Genomic DNA, 19,176 nt, shown 5'->3' on the forward strand with positions numbered 1-19,176 from the left:
GCTTTGGGCACTGCAGTTCCCTTACTAACTGCTCGTGTTTGGGTGCTCTGTGGTGGAGACGGTGCTGTGTCAACTGGAACTGGGTTACTATCTGCCGGGGTTGGGGTTAGAAGGGGTGTAGCTGGTTCTCTGTCCAACTGGGTAGGGGTACAATCTGCGAGAGTCTGGGTTATGTGTGGTGGATCTGGTCCTTGGGCAAGTACAACCGTGGTTCTATCCGCATCAACTGGTAGCACTATCTTTTCTGAAGACCGTGTTGTTACTCCCTTAGATACTGCCATCACGCTCTCCAATTCAAATTGCTGATAAACAAGAAAAGTAATTGAAAGTAGAGACATTGTATGATAGACAGGTGCAATGGATAGTGGGGAATAAAAGAGGGCATGAAATAATTCATATTTATGTTGTCTAACCAAACAGGATAGCATGACACAATTTCACATATATGATGGCTAACTAAACAGGATAGCATGACACAATTTCACATTATGATGGCTAACTAAAAACGATGGAAAGACATAGTTCAAAATATGAGACTATGTAAACAGGATGACATGACATAACTATATAATGTGTTTATTAAATAGGTTGGCATGCCATAATTCACATACATTCACGGATAGAATGCCATAATTCAAAATATGATGACTGTAAACACTAAACAGGATGAGATGATATAACTATATGATGTCTTTATTAAATGGGTTGCCATGCCATAATTCAGATAGATGATGTGTATGTACTATGTAAACATGATGGCATGATATAATTCAAATATATGATTTATATAGTAAGCAAGTAAGCAGATGGCAATCCATATATGATGTAAAAACTAAGCAATGCAAGACAACATGCATGACATGGGTAATATAACCATGCCAAGATTGAGCATAGACCTCAGGGGGGAAATAGGACTGGTCATCAGTCTCTGAATCCTCCTCTGAGGAGCTCTCTGTAACCAGCAAGATGTCTGCTTCAGCAGGTAGCATTGTCTGCTCTGAATACCTTGTTTTCACTCCAGATACTTCCATCACCGCTTCAAATGGCTGATGCACAGGAAGAGTAGTTGAATATACAAACGTTGTCGACAAATGGAACACGTAATACAAAAAAAATGATAGCATGATATAATTCACATACATGATGATTGGCTAAACAGCATGGCATTGCATAATTCACATATATAATGCCTTTGCAACAAGATAGCATTGTATAATCCACATATATAATGTCTTGCAACAAGATGGCAATGCATAATTCACATATATGGTAATTAGACACTGAACAGGTGGCATTCACACAAAGCATGTCTAAACTAATCAAATGACATAGCAATGCGAGACACCATACGCACGATATGAGCAACATAACCCTGCGAAGTTAGAGCATACACCTCGGGGGGGATAGGACTGGTCATCTGTCTCTGAATCCTCCTCTGAGGAGCTATCCGTAACCGGCGAGATATGCACTTCGTCAGATAGCATAGTCTGCTCTGAAGACCTTGTTTTCACTCCAGAATTTGCCATAACCGTGTCAAATGGCTGATGCACACGAAGATCAGTTGAATGTACTAACATTGTTGACAAATGTAATATGTAACGAAAAAAAGGATGGCCTGATATAATTTACATATAAGATGACTGGCTAAGCAGGATGGCATTGCAAAATTCACATATATGATGCCTGGCTAAACAAGATGGCGTTGCATAATTCACATAAACGATGAATAAACTAAACAGATGGCATTCGCACAAAGGATGTCTAAACTAAGCAGATGACATATTTGATGTATAAAGTAAGCAATGCAAGACACCATATGCATGATATAACCAACATCAACATGCCAAGTTAGAGCGAAGACCTCAGGGGGTAAATAGGAGTTGTCTTCTCCTTCTGAATCCCCCTCAGAACAGATATCTTCCTCTCGATTACAATCCGAAATGCGTGGAGGGGGGCTGCCTTTGCGCCTACCATGGAGCGACGTCTGCATGAAATTCTATTGCCACGCAAGGCTCGTCTCTTTTGCTCTACATGTTCAGTTCCATTGTTTACAATAACTGTCATGCATAGGAATAAAACATAGTGAGATTATGTAAGGAGTGCATGCAGAAATCCAGAGTGATGGTAGCAACCTGTGGATAGACCCAAAACCAATAATAGCAGGCAGATAATGGCTTCAGTTAAAAAATGCAGATAATGGCTTCTTTACTGTTTGTTTCCCACCCAACATGAAACTCATAGTAGACACCGGAGATTAACCAGATAGTAGATAGATACTATTGATAGCGGCCCCGATATGTACCCCACAACCATTTAAAAACTCAAGTTTGACCATTAGTTTGGAGCTAACTCAGAGTCTAATCGGTGAACAGGACGATAAAGTAGCATGTAATATTAAGCGATGCATAACGTAAGCAGACATGAAAGAGTGCGACCTCTCTTGCGGACCCGTGTAGTCCTCGAGGTCATCTGCTCGGCTGATGATGATAATGCAGTTTTCATGGCTGCCAGCGGCAGGGAAGAAGACCTGAGGCGGCGAAAGACAATCTGGAGGCCGGATCCCTGCTGTGCTGGACCCTTCTGTCGTTGGAGCAGCTGAGCTGGGGTGGACGACGGCGCAGCAGGAGCGGAACAAACCACGCAAGGTTTTCTTTGACAACTATCTGTAAGAGAAGTAATTCTGTAAGGGCTCGTTTGAATTGGAGGATTCCAACAATGCAGGGATAGGAAATAGACAGGAATAGGATAGGAATGCACGTGCAAAATAGAGAATTTAAAAACACTGGATTACTGCCAATCTGGGTGTTTGATTCACAACAATTGGAAGATCACAGGATGCAAAGAAGCATGGTGAGACTAAGTCAAACCACAAGAAAATGTACGGTTATAATGCTATTATGCTACTATCTCTTAGTCTTGTGCTTCATGAATAGGAATTTGAAAAGGAAGACAAGTGAAAATTAAAATTCCTACGTCTTTTCTTTCAAGGAGACACTAAAGGAACAAATCCGTGTGCTCAGTGGACAATATATATAACATCTAGAGTAAAAAAGAGATGCAACAAGTGTACAACCTCTTTGGCAAAGCCATGTCGATCTCAGCGTGATTGGGTTGGCCGGTGAGGATGCTCCCGCTGACTTTGCTGTCGGAGGAGGGGAAGAAGATCTTAGGCGTCTGGAGATGGAGCCCGAGGTACTGCTCCGCTGTGATGGAGGGTTTCGTCGTTGGAGCAGCTCCGGTGAGTTGTACGACGCCGAGGCTGAAGCAGGACAAGAGAGACAACGAACAACGTTAACCTGAGTGGAATTCTAATAGCATCTCCAATACATGACGTAAAATACATAACCACAAAGTGCTAGATGTAAAATACATCAGCCGCTCATCTCTGAACTTAACTGTCGAAACTGAACTTAACTGTTCAAACGGAACTTAACTGTCGAAACTCAACTTAACTGTCGAAACTGAATTTTGCTGTGGAAACTGAATTTTGCTGTCGAAACTGAACGCACTAGCAAGGTGAGGCTACACGTCGGTCGACTGACTTTTTCATCTCTGGTCAGTCGATTTTGCAGCCGTTGGATACGAAATCAAGGGCCTGCGGTTCATCTTCAACCTCCACCCCCCTGAGCCGCCAGCCACCACCGGCCAAACAGCAGCCCCCCGCCGCCCACGGCCGGCGGTGCGCCGCCCCGCCCGCCCCGAAAACACTCCCCACCGCCGGTCCGCCGCCGCCCCGTCCATCCCTCTAGGCCCCCCGTGCCAAGCTTTTTCTCCGGCGATCCCCACGCCACCGCCCCGCCAACGCCCCGCCACCGCCGGCGACCACCGCCCCCATCCTGAACCCTAAGATAGATAGTGGGGTACCTCTCCGGCGAGCCCCCTCCCCGCTGCGGCTGGTTCTTCCTTCACCCCGGCGAGCCCCCCCCCCCCCCCCCCCCGCCCACCCCCTGAAAATCGAATGACCCAAAAGTCGATTCAGTCGACTGAAGTGTAGCTAAATCGGAGCAGCATCGCAAGCAAGAGCAAGAGCCAGAGCAGCAGCGTGAGCAAGAGCAATAGCAAGAGCAGACCAGGCAGGGGACCGAGAGCAAGAGCAGAGCAGCAGCGCGAGCGAGAGCTAAAGCAGCAACAGCTCCTACTGATGTGGACGTCACCGCCGAGGGAGTGACGCTGTGGAGGAAGTGGCCAGCGACGCCGCCGTGGATGGAGCCGCGCCGTGTCGGCTCGGGACCGAGCGCCGGCAGCACCGTGAGATCGAATCAAGAAGAAAATGCGGCGATTAGTGTACAACCTCTTTGGTGGCGACGATTAGGCCGCAGCTTCATCCGAGGAAACGGTGATGATGATGCTCTTCCGGTGGTGCGGGTGAAGACGACGGTGTGGGAATGGAGGTGGCGCGAAAGACGAGGGGAACGTCAGGGCAGATCCTTGGAGGTGGAGGATGGGGTGGCTGAACCGACGGGACGATGAGATCGACGACGGATCCTCATCCGGTACGATGGATGAGGGACGTCGAGGTGTTGCTATGGACGACGTCGTCGGGGAAGAGACTCCGGCTGGGTGGCGGACGGAGCAGGGTGTGGGGTTTCGTTGCGGGTTTTCGCGGCCTTGGTGTACGAATGGGTGGGCGGATGGGATGGCAGTGGGGAACCATGGCTTAGAGACGCGCTTGTCCGAAATGTGGGGTAAGTTACGAAAGTACCCCCACCAATTTGAGGCGGTTCTTTCGGTTCAGGGGTACCACGGGCATTTCGCGTGTCGGGATTTCACAGGAGGTGGGAGTTTTCGCGCGCGTTGTAATTTCGGAATAGCAAGGCGCGGGTTGAGATGGAGGGAGTTGTCGGAGCACAACGAGACAAAGATATATCTTAAATATTTCGGGCTAACAAGGCGCGGGTTGAAATTTCCGGACAAGCCTAACGTGTACTGTACCAAATCAATGCGCACTACAAATGTCATTCAAAACTTTGAATTCATGTTATGTTCAATTAAAATATTTCGCTACGTGTATAATGCATGCAACCTACTACTCAAATGAACGTTTTAGTGCATTCCAAACGTATATACTACCACTTCAATATGAACTAAATTTGAATTTGTTTCTCTATTTGAATAAGATCTACAGTAATGATTGTTGTGAAGTCAAAGCATTTGAATTCGTTTCTCTGTTTTAATAATATCTACAATCATCATTATTGTGAAGTTAAACCATCGTTTGTGTATTATCTTCACAGCACACCACATGATTAGTCTCGAGTTACATATGAACTATGTGTACTATATGAACTCGAACTAGATTTTTTGAATCCACTTTATTTTGATTTCAAATCACATTACATTTCTAGCTCTAGCTAGATCTTCATAATCTAAGCCATGTCTCATATGTATAATGTGTTTATCACATTATGTATGGTGCCCCGCCCCCTACGCCTACAAGTATTTAGATGTGAGTTGCAAACACCACACATTACCACAAATTCAAATAAAATGTGAGAACGTTCGATATATAGTATTGTTTAGATTGTTCGATATTTAGTTGTAAGCTGCAAACGCCACACATTATCACAAATTCAAATAAAATGTGAGATTGTTTGATGTATAGTATGGTTTAGATTGTTCGGCATTTAGTTGTGAGTTGCAAATGCCATGCATTATCACATTATGGTATAACATGTGCACAACACGTGTATCACCGCTATATTCATGCATGCAATGTTTAAAACACTATGATCTCCTATTCAAATATATGAATCCGCTTTCATATCAAATTATGATCCTTGTTAGTCTCTTACACCCACACAATCCTCTAATCTTTGTAGCTACCACTAACTTTATCTCGTGCATGCACACGCCCTCCTCGCCCTCCCCCTCCCTCGGCATTCTATCCACCGGGCACATTCATTTTTTTCTTTAGGTCGTTCTCCCAGAGTCTCCACAACTCCTTTCCGACACACACCGATCGATAAACCTCTCCAGCGATGCCTGCCTACAACATACACACACACCTTCAATCTCCTCCTTTATGTGTCCTTGCCTCGTTTCTCTCATACGGTCAGACACACGTGTAAACTCTCGCCCCTCTTTTCATCGATCTCACAACCGCACACTCCTCCCCCTATCTAGCTAGTAGTTGGGCCTCTCGCACCACCTCCTAGCTCCATTCTCTCTGTCTATCCGTCTCGCTGGGCCTTATTTGCCTCTAACAAATGGACGTACACCGACCGATCTCTCGCTATACATATAGCTAGCTAGGTCCTTATAACTCGTTTTTACCCACACGTCAATAGATCTACCTCATTAGTTGTGTCTCTCCCTTCCTCCGACAAACAACAATTGATCTACCGATCTAGTTAGGTTTGCTTACCAAACACATGGTTCCCCTTCATCATCCATGGATGCGTCCCGACAAATCTATCACGCACAGGCACACACAGAAACACATCCCCACTCTTATTGATAACATTGCAGTTCCACCCTCAGTTTGTCTAGTAGGCCTCTCCCACCATCTTCGAGAAGCAACTCCATCACCCATCCATCACTCTACCCCTCTCCCTCCCTCTCCCTCCCTCTCTCTCTCCTCTCTCTCTCTCTTTGTCCCATCATATTTCCCGTCCTTCAGTTATGTATGGATGTCGACCGATCTCCCTCAAGACATAGCTGGGTCTCTCCTTCTCAACACATATACTAGTCGTTCTACCTCTATAGTTAGGCCTCTGCCTACCCCTCCCCCCACCCCCTTCCCCCCACACACACCGATACATCGAGCGCTCTAGTCATGTCTCCCTACCACACACAAACTTGACATGTGCCCTCTAACATTCTGGTAGGCCAGTCGCCCTATATCTTTGACTTGCACACACACACAATTTCGATGGCTCTCTTCATCGATCTCGCACCCACCCACTTGATCCTCTCTTCAACTCTATCAATAGCTATGACCGCTCCCTCTCTTCTCGTGGATTGCCCGACCCTCTATGTATGATATGGATAGGCCTACATTTCACACACATTGCATGCAAAATTTTGTTTGAGATGTCATCGACACATATTCCCACAAATAATTCACGAAATCAACCCCCCACCCCAAAACAAAAAACACTCACGAACGTGGTTTGTATCTCTCACACACACCCACGTAGGTGGGGGACGTGCACGAAGAGAAGAGGTGCATGCACGGCGCACGTACTCCCGTCTCTTTCCCAACCACACCCGCGCGGGTACACGGTGGAGCTCATTTCTGTACGAAAAAGGCAGCCCACGTGGTAATTTGGCACGTGTACTGGTTGTCCACTTGGTGGAGGGAGGATCGTCTACCACGGGTGAACAAACAAATTGTGACTTGACGTGTTATGTTAAAAAAAGAGGCAAACCATGTGGGGCCTACCTTAGAGGCAAGGCTCTATACACTGGAGTACTTTTGATGTGTCCCTTCAACTCGCAGAACTAGGAGAAGCTTGTTTAGTACGCCGTCTCCCCCGCCCACGGGCGCGGTGGCTCGCAGGATGAGGTGAAGCTTGCTCCGCCTTACGCCCGCTCCCTCGCCCATGCGCGCGGTGGCTCGCAGGACGAGGAGAAATATTTACTACTCCCTCCGTTTATTCCTCGTCCCTACTACCTTGGTTATAGAGATTATATCATATTGTTTGGAATATATATATGTCCTTTAGTAGATTTCAATATGAACTACTAGTACATACTCCAAACACTGATGTATATAGACGTATTTTAGAGTGTAGATTCACTCATTTTGCTCCGTGTGTAGCACTCTCCCTCGCCCCTCGACCCTCGCCCACGTGGTGGACGTGCAGCAATTCATTCGGTCTCATATAGCCAGAACGATATATACTGCACTACCATTATTGCTCGACTTCCCGAAGAGGCGAAGAGCCAATCGCAAGGTTAATATTTTGGAGATGCCAAGCGCAAGGTTATAGGAGAACGAGTAGTAGGTGCCGCGTCATTATAAATAAAGTTTTTTTCTTCAGTGGCACGTACGCAATATGATAGGTTCATATGGAGAGAAAAGGAAACCGCTCCACTATATACATAGTCAGGACGGGCCAGCCTACACGGTTGCTTGCTAGGGTTGCTCTCTTCACACTCTCTCGCACAAAACGACTATGGCCACATCTCTAACATCCCGGTGGATCACGTCCGCTTGGGGAAGGGGTGGATGCTTAGTGTAGATGCGGTGGCCGTCGCCGACGGCGAAAACCCACTGTCGGCACGTCCCGATCAGGGGTCCCCGCCGTTCTCTCTCACAAAGCCGGTGAGGTTGCCTTCGTCCCTTGCTCACTGCCGCGACGTGGGCAGTTGTCGCCTCCCACCGCCCTCCTCAAGGTTGAGCTACGTCCCTCAGGTACAACTCCCTTTACAGCCGGCTTGCACCACTGCTCCAGCTGCCCACATCACTCCCTGTGGATATTTCTCTACTTCTTTGCCCCGCACATACCTTTACTGGCTTCTACGTACTGTATTTGTGATGAGTTTATGTCTCATCAACTAGTCCCAGTAATCTTATTCTAATCACGCTTCTTTAATTTCTTTGCCACAGGGATGCTCATCTCGATTTTGGTGAAACTGCACAAAATGATCCGATGGTCAAAAGGTTGCAAACTTCATTTATTAGGAAGCTCGAACGTTGCCAGCAAATTGAAGCCTGGTCAGGGTTCACGGTTCAAGGGCTAGGGACTACATGGATCGTTTTTTTCTTTAGCTGCCTCTGTTCCAAAATAAGTGTCAACTTTAGCAGTAGTACAACTTTGTACTAAAGTTTGCACAAAGTTGAGCCACTTATTTTGGAACGGAGGGAGTACATATTTGCTATGATCTGTCAATCATTGAGATGCAATAGCATGCATGTTAGTCTCCTTTGTATTTGATGAAATGTTGCAACGGGCAACCTTGGACGCAAGATACATGTAACAAAAGCTGGAAGCTTCATAGCATTATACAAATTTATCTCGCTGATAAATTACAGTACGTACTATACTAGTACTTGCTCCGTTCCTAAATATAAGTCTTTGTAGAGATTTCACCATGAACCACATGCGGATGTACATAGATGCATTTTAAGTGTAGATTCAATAATTTTGTTCTGTATGTAGTGGAATCTCTACAAAGACTTATCTACTAGTAACACTACAAAAAAAAAGACACATCCGTGACATTTTGGGTCGAACGAATTTTTTTCTGTCATACATATGACACTTCTATGACGATAATTGTGACAAAACCCGGTATCATCATAGATGTGGTGGGCTCCTACTTCTATGACAAAAAATCATGACAGAAAATGGGCTTTTCGTCCTGGGCAGGCCGGAGACGCAGCTGCATGACATTCTTTGGGCCGTCCATGACGGAAAAAACCATGGTAGAAGCGAGGGGGAGGAAAATTTCGAGGAGTTCCCGGTTACGGTGGGAGGTCGGGGGCCGAGCGATGCGCGTTTCTCTCGTACACGTACGCGCGTGTGTGCGAGGCGTTGGCTCTAACTGAACCCGAGCGAGGCGTTGGGCTCTAACTGAACCCGAGCGATTGCACTGCAGGCTACGCGTTACTGAACCCGAGCAATCGATCGATGGCTGTTAACTGAACCCGATAGAGCGATTCCTTCGCTACTGCTGCTAACTGAAGCCGATCGATTGGATGAACAGTGAGCGTTGCGGGGGGGTTGGATGAACAGTGAGCGGTGGCGTTGCCTCTGGATGAATAGGACCCTGTGGTGTGGAGGGTTGGATGAACAGTAGACGGTGGAGGGGTGCCCGTGGAGGGGTGGTTGAACAGGACCCCGTGGTGTGGAGGGCTGGATGAACAGTAGACGGTGGAGGGGTGGTTGAACAGTAGCCGGTGGAGTAGCGCACGGTGGAGGCTGGATGAACAGGAGCCCGTGGAGGCTGGAGGAGGTCGACGGTGGCCCGTGGAGGCTGGAGGAGGTCAACGGTGGAGATGAACAGTATCCCGTGGAGTCCCATTTTGCGGTACGCCACACCCCTCCCAATGAACAGGACCCCCGTTTCGACCGTAGGAGGTCCGTTTCGTCCGTTTTGTGGTATGCCACACCCCTCCCGATCAACAGGACCCCCGTTTCGACCGTAGGAGGTCCGTTTCGTCCATTTTGTGGTACGCCACACCCCACCCGATCAACAGGACCCCCGTTTCGACCGTAGGAGGTCCGTTCCCTCCGTTTTGCGGTACGCCACACCCCTCCCGATCAACAGGACCCCGTTTCGACCGTAGGAGGTCCGTTTCCTCCGTTTTGCGGTACGCCACACCCCTCTCGATCAACAAGACCCCCGTTTCGACCGTAGGAGGTCCGTTTCCTCCGTTCTGCGGTACGCCAGGCCTCGTTTCCATCGCCTGTTCCGTCCAAGCCCTCCCGATGAACACGACCACGCATTCCGTTCCGACCCAGCCGGTTGGCTCCCACGCGTTCCGTTGCCTCCCGATGAACACGACGCATTCCGTTGCCTCCCGATGAACACGACGCATTTCGTTGCCTCCCCATGAACAAGACGCATTCCATTGCCTCCCCATGAACACGACGCATTCCGTTGCCTCCCCATGAACACGACGACGACGTTGTTTCTCCGTTCCGACCCAGCCATGTACACGAGCCCTGGCCGTACGTATGCGCGAGTAGGCGTTCGAGACCCCGCCCGTATGTACACATACGTTGCCGTATTTTCTTTCTTGCACCCTGGCCGCTGTATGTACGTGTACATGCTACGTGCGCGCCTCTACTACGACACGTACGCGCCTCTACTACGACACGTGCGCGCCTCTACATCCACCAGTATATATGTACTTACACGTTCGCGACCAGAATGACAATGCTATGTACGCTTCGACGAGGTGGGTCCTGACTGTCAGGCACTTCCTTGCGTGCGAAGATGTAGCTGGTGGGTCCCAGCAGTTAGGGGGGCGAATTGTTTTTTTTGCCCGGACACACTTCCTTGCGTGCGAAGGTGTAGCTTGTGGGTCCCAGCAGTCAGGGGGGAAACGTTTTTTCGCGAAATACGGTGGCCCGTCCGGTGGGTCCCCGCTATCAGGTGGAGAAATAATTATTTTGCACGTAATAAGGAGGCACTTCCTTGCTGCGGCCATGGACCCAGCTGTCAGCCTCTCCACGTACAGTCCACATCCGATGGAAGCCGTTCCTTGACCACGTTGACCACACCGCGCCGAGAGCACCAGGGCGGTGGACGACGGCGAGGTCTAGGAAGGGGACGACGCGGAGCCGGGGAAGACGCGGCAGTGGATGCCCACGCGTAGAGGAGTACGAGGGTTCACTGGTTCGCTGCGGTGTGAGGCTGCCGTCGCCGCAGAATAACAGGGGGTGTGGGTGAGGAGAGGGATGGCCTGGCCAGCGGCGGGAGTAGTAGGGGGCGGTGAGGCCTCCGCCGCATCGCCGCCGGCCACGGGAGGCAGGAGCACGAGGCACGACCGGCGCTGGTTTGGGCGGCTGGAGCAAGAAGACCAGAGGTTGAAGAACCACTACGGTCGTTGGATGGACATCGTACGGTCACTGGAGCTAGAATCGTGCATATTGACTAAGTTGACAAAGCCCTCCATCCCCGTCAACTTAGTAGGCCCACAAGTCAGCCTGCCACTATACTGGGTCCCAGCTAACAGGGGGAGTATTCATTTTTTTTGTGCGTAATAAGGAGGCACTTCCTTGCGTGCGAAGATATAGCTGGTGGGTCCGAGCTGTCAGCGGCGGTAACATTTTTTTCACGAAATACAGAGGCCCTTTCGGTGGGTCCCTGATGTCAGGTGGAGGAATCATTATTTTGCATGTAAAAAGGAGGCATTTCCTTGCGTGCGGCCGTGGACCCAGCTGTCGGCCTCTCCACGTACAGTCCACTTCAGATGCATGTCGGTCGTTGACCACGTTGACCAGGCCGCACCGAGAGCACCAGGGCGGTGGACGACGGCGAGGCCTAGGAAGGGAACGACACGGAGGCAGGGAAGACTCGGCAGTTGTTTCCCACGCGGAGGGGAGTATGACTGTACGAGGGTTTACTAGTTCGTCTGCCGTCGCCGGAGAATAACAGCAGGTGTGGGTGAGTAGAGGGATGGCTAGGCCAGCGATGGGAGTACGATGGGGCGGTGAGGCCTGCGCGGCAGCAGAGCCGGCCGCGGGGAGGAGGGAGCAGGCAGTCCCGCCAGCGCTTGTTTGAGCGGCTGGAGCAGGAAGAGCAGAGATTGAAGAAGCACGACGGCCGTTGGATGGACATCGTACGGTCACTGGATTTAGAATCGTTCATATTGACTAACTTGACAAAGCCCTCCGTCCCCGTCAACTTAGTAGGCCCACAAGTCAGCCTCCCACCATGGTGGGTCCCAGCTAGCAGGGGGAATATTCATTTTTCTGTGCGTAATAAGGAGGCACTTCCGGTGGGTCCGAGCTGACAGCGGGGGGAACGTTTTTTCACGAAATACGGTGGTCCGTCCAGTGGGTCCCAGCAGTCAGGGGCAAACGTTTTTTCGCGAAATATGGTGGCCCATCCGGTGGGTCCCAGCAGTCAGGGGGGAAACGTTTTTTCCGCAAAATACTGGTGGCCCGTCCGGTGAGTCCCTGCTGTCAGGTGGAGGAATAATTATTTTGCGCGTAATAAGGAGGCACTTCCTTGCGGCTGCCGTGGACCCAGCTGTCAGCCTCTCCACGTACAGTACTCTTTCGATATAAGTCGGTCGTGGACCACATTGATCACGCCGCGCCGAGAGCACCACGGCGGTGGACGACGGCAAGGCCTAGGAAGGGGACGACGCGGAGCCGGGGAAGACGCGGCAGTGGATGCCCACGCGGAGAGGAGTACGAGGGTTCACTGGTTCGGCTGCGGTGTGAGGCTGCCGTCGTCGCAGAATAACAGGGGGAGTGGGTGAGTGGAGGGATGGCCTAGCCAGCGGTGGGAGTAGTATGGGGACGGTGAGGCCTCCATAGCAGCACAGCCGGCCACGGGAGGCAGGAGCATGCGGCACGACCGGCGCTGCTTTGGGCGGCTGGGGCAAGAAGACCAGAGGTTGAAGAAGCACTACGGCCGTTGGATGGACATCGTTGACCACACCGCGCCGAGAGCACCAGGCCGGTGGACGACGGTGAGGCCTACGAAGGGAACGACACGGAGCCGGGGAAGACACGGCAGTGGCTGCCCACGCGGTGGAGAGTACGAGGGTTGACTGGTTCGGCTGCCGTCGCCGGAAAATAACAGGAGGTGTGGGTGAGTAGAGGGATAGACAGGCCAGGGATGCGAGTATGATGGGGCCGTGAGGCCTACCCGGCTGCACTGCCGGCCACGGGAGGCGGGAGCAGGCGGTTCCGACGACGCTGGTTTGGGCGGCTGGGGCAGGAAGATCAGACACTGAAGAAGCACGATTGCCGTTAGATTGACATCTAACGGTCTGACGCTGGTAGAGTCGATTGTTGACTAAGTTTCTTTTTTGAGAAACCTTGTGTACGCATGAACTTAGTAGGCCCACAAGTCAGCCTCCAATTCTGTGGCAGAAAACATAAAGCCCATTTGCCATTTTTTATAATTTGCAGCCCATTTGCTAATTCTTAAGTAATTTATTACAGCCCATTTTCTGCCCAGGACCACGGTCAAAAAGTTCAACCTTATTTTGCATATTTCGGTGGAGTCCGAACTGTTGTAATCCCGAAATGATAAACAATTTTTAAGAACTTATTGATTTGCCAAAAAAATTGTTTTGTTTTTGTAAGCAAATAAGACGTGGGACAATTGAGTTGGTTTAAGGGAAAACCAGTGGTAAAAAAATCAGTGCTGGGTGGGAAAAAACAACAAAAATAAGGATGTAAATATGAAAAGGGAATTTTATGTGTTTTCAATATAATGATACGTGTATATGAACTAGTAAAACTATAGGTAGAGATTAGAAAACGGATGTAGGACATGCGTTTCAAGAGGAAAATAGAACTGGGCTGTGTGTTTGATTCAGTAAAAAATGGCCTGCGGATGTTGTAAGACAAAATATAACTAACGCTGGCGGGCCAGAGGCCAGTAGATACCTGTTGGTTCTTTGGGCCCCGTTGTCGTCATGGGCTGGGCCTGTTAAAAACAAAACCAACCTTGGGCAGTCTACAGCCCAGTTGAAACTTGCTCAACCTGAAAAAACAATATACGTGCTCAATAAACGAGAGAATTTTGCAAGTATAGACTGATAACTAGGATGCGGCACGGATATTGTTTTTTATCGTGATAATAAGTGCATGCACTTGTTTCGAAAAAATTGGAGAACTGGGAATTCGAACGGCGGGTGCTTATGCTACCCACCAAATAAAAATCAGGTGCCTGAAACTTCACTTCGAAACAAATGATTCAGCTTTATATCCACGTCGACCCTCGGCATGATGGTTGGAAGCAAATGCAAGTTCATACCAAAAGATCATTAACAACAATACCAACTTGCGGACGACATGGTAGTACAACTACCAATACCAAACTAACTTATAATCTTTTTACTCCTGGCCCTCGTGTTCGTCTGGTAGAAAATCTTGCAGAGGACCAGCTCCCGCTCCTTCTCTTGCTCCAGGTCCCCGAGTTGGTACTGGTGCATCACCCAGTTGGTCCTCTGCTGGTCGAAGTTCTTGTTGGTGTGCAGCACTAGAACCTTTTTTGCTACCCGTCTGCCGGCTGTTGACCATCACCGGCAAGGTATTGCCGGTCTTGTGCCACATCGCGTGCATGCCGCACTCCGACTGTATCTTGCGACGCGTCCACGTGCCCCTTTTGAACGCCCTGGAATTCGCTGGAAGAAATGCTTCCTTAGGCCACTCAGTGTGATACCTGCAGTATTGTGGAATAGAGGTTTTAGTGTACCTAGTTGGCATTTTCATAACATCTTTGGCATGTTGCAGTCACTTGTTTCACTTTTTATTAACTGTCAAATTGTAATTGCTTCACCAGGTCTGCGTCTAAAAAGAAAAATAGAGCTATAAACAAAGGAATATGTTTGTGCAAGTAGACGGCCGATCGGTGTCTTACCTAGAAGTTTCTCAGGTTGGGTGTAGCATATGCCGTGCTCGCTGTCGATGGTTGGTATGAACAAATCGATGAGAGACTGAAATCTCGCGCTGTCAACACTCACTTTGGCCTCAAGGTGCTCGATCAGCTCCTGATCCGTGGGATCGAACTTGACGCCAGCCGGCAGCACCGGCCAATCCTTCTTCGACTTGCATCGGTAATTCCAGTTATATGGTACTCAATGTATGATCAATCGACTGTTTTAAGTGAATGATGAAAGATTTTGACAGATAAGTGGTACTCCAAATCTGAAGTCCAGAATACCCGAACACGCCGCCGGGAATCTTGTGTCACCTCACGCGCAGTGTGTTGTCACGTCAATTCAATGTGTGGACATGATGAATAATTTGACCGACGTATACTAGTACTACTACTGTACTACTTACTAGTCATATTTAGTGTCACAATTTATACATAGGTTTAACTAACAAGTACGCACTTGAAGCCTAACTGATATATATATATATATGGCTTCTGCACAACATCTCCATCATCATTATCAGTACATCCTACGCAGGTGAGTTAGGATGCACTTGATCCCAGGAAGGTATCTATCCTTCAAACCAGAGGAGTGCTTCAAACTAACAACAGTACATAATATCCAACAAAAGAGGGTCGTGCTACAGCAGCAGAATACATGGCTCAGTCTAGATATCAGCATGAATCAAGTTGTGCATATTTGCTGTTGGCATGAACCACATCGCCGCATGTCGGGTTTGCAAAAGCCATCCATTGCATGGAAGCTTGATGCCTTTCACACACTGAAGATTATCTGGCAACAAGCTGTGTCGACGAATCTCTGGAAATGGTGATTCATGAAACCCATGGTATGATGTGTAAACACAGCCCCCCTCACGAATGGAAGTTGCATAGCACAGTAATCATCGCCGGTGATATGATCGATGATTGGTTGGATGATCGGATAATTGAGCCTGAGGAACAAGGAGTGGTTGCCGAGGTTGTAAACCCGCCTCCAGTTGAATGCGCCTGGCCCAACGGAGCTGGGATCTTTCTCGAACACGAAGCAGCCATAGCCATGAATGTCACGAATGCCCCACGCATTGTACTGCATGTGGTTTGATGTAATGGTTTGGTCAATTTGGTATGTGTGAATGAGCATCAAATGACCGCCGTCAGCTGAACGAGTGATAAACCACCACCCATCGGCTGGTATGATTCCAGGTCCTGGAATCATGAAGGCCAGTGCATTTGCGTCTGCTGCAACAATTCAAATTGGAGACCAAAAGGACAAAAATAAACAATCATGTTCAGAGTATGTGTGCAATTAAGATTATTATAACAGTGACACATATCATAGACAGAGAATTGCAATGTCGTGGTCATAATCATACCCCAAGTTAAAAAAATAAGCCAATGGCTTTCATATTCTAGCAATATGTCATGGTTCAGACATCATGTAACAATGAGAGGAAAACAGCTATGACAGCGCCTACTCATATTCTACCATAGCACTTACTACTACTGTTCTCATATCAACTCTAAGCAATAACATGCGTTGTTATAAAAATCTTGTAAACGTGAGTAACATATAGCAATCATGATGTTATGCTCATAATATGTATTCTAACAATCATTAGATGCCAATTGTTCTCATATCAACTCTAACAATAACATGTGTGGTCATAAAATCTAGGAAATGAGAGGAACATATAGCAATGATGTGGTTATAGACATGCTATGCATTCTAAATTTGTAACAAATGAACAGGCATTCGTATTCATAAGGTAAAGATGAGATGAGATAGAACAATTACACGACGATAGATTCCACCAGTATAGGCAGCCAATCTGTGCGTCGACCGCGTAAACGATGCCATCGTGCACTATAGCATCAGACAGAAATGTTGCCTCAACAGGATTGATGATGAGCCATAACTATGTATGGCGACCGGATTCCAGATAGACTAATCCCATGTTGAACAAGGCAATGAGCTTGTACTCCATGTAGTCTTCTAATGGTGTGGGCACTTCGCAGATTACAACTTTCTGCAAACAGAGGTCGAGCCAAAAGCTTGACGCGTCTCGTGCATAGTAGGCAGGAGTGTCCGGCGGGCCGCGAGGCTCGATGGCGGTGGTATCCAACGATGGAAGGGTGACCTCTCGCTGGGTGTAGATATCCACGAGACGCCATGGACTACCGGTGTGGTGCATGAGGACGATCCAGTTGGCCTTCATGCCCGCCCAGTAGTAGCCGCGCATGAAGGACAGGTGGACGGGTAGTGGTAGCATGTCGAGGGGCACCACGGCAACCTCCGTAGGATCGTCAAGTCGGTGTCTGGGCCACCTGCGAGGGTCGGGCATCTGCAAGCAGGGTGTCTTGAAATGAGTCGGCCGGTTGCAGACGAGTAGACGGTACAAACACACCGAGCATGCGGCCAGACGGACGGTGCTGAGTAGGTCCATACGACTACAGATCTGCTCCAAGAGAACATCGGGGAGGGAATTCCAATTGCGGCTCTGCGTGTCAGTCGGTTCTGCCATTGGGGTTTTCGGTGCCTGCGAGCCAGCGGGGAAGTGGATTCGGGCGGGCGAGCGAAGAAGCTTCTCCTCGTGTGGCCGAGCTGTCAGCGGGGGGATATGGTATGCGCGAGCTACCAAGGAAGATGGCGCGGGCGGGCGAGCAGTGAGCGGGGGTAAATGGTGTGCGGCCGACGATGGGGAAGAGAGGAGGAAGAAGAAGAGAGGAGGAACAAGAGTGGAACACGGGGAAGAAAGTGCATTCAATCTCAATTCTACTAGTACTACTACCAGGATATACCATCCTTCGGAGTGTAAATAGTTACACCGATGACATGTGGGTCTACCACAACAGGGCCCATATGTCAGTTAATGGAGGACAGAGGTGCGTAGGTGTATTTGCGGAAGCGTGCCCTACTGGCAAACATGATGGCAGTACTGGGTAAGGCTGATTTAGTAACACCAACACGCTGGTTCAGCTTATTAATTACGTGTCCCATCTGCTGCAGCGTGTATTGTCACTTCACTGCGAAGACTAGTTGAATAGTTCTCTCTGACCGAGATGGGGAATAATGGATCGCGGGGACTTCCTTTCTACAGTATCCCTATGCCTCTACGCTCACTTCACTCATTTTGCCCCATACCTAGTCACTTGTTGAAATCTGTAGAAAGACAAATACTCCGTATTTGGGAACAGAGGGAGGCTTTTACTCCGTACTATTTGGGAACAGAGGAAGTATCACCATATGGAGGGAACAAAGGAAGCTTGAAATATGAACATGTCAATGGGAGGGAGTAAGCCCCATGCATGCAACATGCAACACTCACACGTACACATGGACGCACGCAACACTCACGCACCCATGCGACACACAGCACACGACGCAACACACACGCTCACGCTCAAGTGCTCAACCTACTCCCTACGTCCGTGAAAGACTGTACATTTAGAGATTTACACATTGACCAGGGCATAATTAACGCCCAAAAGTAGCAGACTTATGTGTGCATGCGACCATTGAGATAAGAAGATTAAATGAAGGCCGTTGCATGCTGTAATTAAGGATAGACATGTAGCCTATACCTACAGCACAAGCTAGTGCATTAGTCAATCAATATCGATTTAGATTAAAGGCTAAATGCATTGGAAGTGTAGATGTACATCATGTACTACACTCTTTGTTTTATAGCCGATGTACACTCTTTGTTGGAAGACCGAGGGAGGACACGTGCATGCACTCACATACACAGCCAGGGCGGTTCGCGCGCAAGGGTTGGACTCGTGTCGCGCCTGCGTAAAGTTTTGTTTAACTGATTTCTTTGCTCTGCCAACTGACAGGTGGGACCCAGAAACCAGGTGACAATTTAACCAGTCAACAAAGTGCCACGTCGACTATGTGGCCGGTCAGTAGGGTGCAATACGGTGCTCTACGATGAGCTAGTGATTGTATAATCGCCGCAAAACTATATATAGTGACCGTAAAGAGCGTATTGTTACATACGTTGACCGCCAGTGTATTTTTCTCATTTCAAATTAAGCCATATTAATCGGAAAGGACGCAGTATGGACTACTACTACTAGTACTGATTTGATGTGTCTCGTCAACTCGCCGAACGAGGAGAAGCTTGCTTACTACGCCTCTCCCTCGCCCACACG

The sequence above is a fragment of the Aegilops tauschii genome, chromosome 6 (assembly GCF_002575655.3).
Source record: "Aegilops tauschii subsp. strangulata cultivar AL8/78 chromosome 6, Aet v6.0, whole genome shotgun sequence".
In the NCBI taxonomy this organism is placed as follows: Eukaryota; Viridiplantae; Streptophyta; class Magnoliopsida; order Poales; family Poaceae; genus Aegilops; species Aegilops tauschii.